Source organism: Octodon degus, unplaced genomic scaffold, assembly GCF_000260255.1.
Source record: "Octodon degus isolate 3935 unplaced genomic scaffold, OctDeg1.0 scaffold00131, whole genome shotgun sequence".
In the NCBI taxonomy this organism is placed as follows: domain Eukaryota; kingdom Metazoa; phylum Chordata; class Mammalia; order Rodentia; family Octodontidae; genus Octodon; species Octodon degus.
In genome coordinates, this window is record NW_004524707.1 from 7,682,281 (window position 1) to 7,683,512 (window position 1,232).

A 1,232-nucleotide genomic window follows, 5' to 3' on the forward strand; every position below is an offset into this window, starting at 1 on the left:
GGCACAAGTGCTTGCCTGGCAAGCACAAGGTCCTGAGTTTGTTTCCCAAGGTACACACATAAAAACCCTAAACAAATCCTGGGTGTCATTTTAGTGTTTCTGCTTGCTGTAGCAGCGAGGAAGTGGAATGCAACACTCCAGCCTCAGCTCCTCTTGCTCATGGAGCCTTGATCGTTTTCAGGTGGTTAACAGGCAGCTCAAAAACATACACAGGTGAAGGAAGGCTGCCTGAGAGTGGGGGCCAGTTAGTGGTGCAGCCATCCTGGCAGCTGGACCTTTCAGCCTGTTTCTGTGCTCTTTCCAGATCATCCCTAGAATACACCCAGCTAAGGCTCATCTAACAGAGCAGGGGCCAGAGGCTTACACGAGGAGGGAAACTGGGGAAAGAGCAGGTAGTCTCTAAGAAAAAGAATGGAAAACCAGGCAGAAGAATGAATGTTTAGCTAGAATAATAAAACAAAGCACAAACTGCAGCTGTGTAATAGACTGTATCACAAAATTCAGGCAACACAGTGACAACACAGTCACAGTAACAGTAGCAACCTGACACAGCTCTGAATATCTTTTTCTTCTACTAGCACACTTCAGGTTCATACTCCTTGGTCCTCAGTCCATAAAAGTTTCACCATTTAATTTTCTAGATAGAGATAATTTGGTCCTTTCCTTAGCAAGACGGACTGAACTTCAGTTTTGATGCGCTGATGTTTTGATGTTAGGTTGGTTCATCCTTCAGCGTGCTCCTGGAGGCCCCGCCCCGTGCCCAGCTGGCGCTGTGCTACTCCGTCGGGCCAGCAGGGGGTGCGAGGAGCCCTGAAGTTTAAGCCTTAGCCTTCTAAGTCTTTAGCATTGGCCTCCACCTTTCATGTCTTCTTACCATGTTTGGAAAATATCACTTAGCAGTAAGTATCAGTATAATTATTTTATGAACATTTGGAAAACAAATGGAAGAATGCTTCCCACTCATTAATATAAAATAGATTTCAGTGTTGAAAACTTGGGAGTCTTCTATACTAAAAATTATAATAATAATAAATGAGTACTTTTGTCTTTTGAGACAAGATCTCACCATGGGGAGCAGGCTGTCCTTGAACTTACAATGTAGTCCAGACTGGCCTTGAACTTTCAGTGCTCCTCTTGTCTCAGCCTTCCGAGTGAGGGGATTATAGTCATCCATCACCATACTTGGCTGAGTCTTGTTTTTTTAAAAAACAAATTTCTCTAAGTATTTGGGT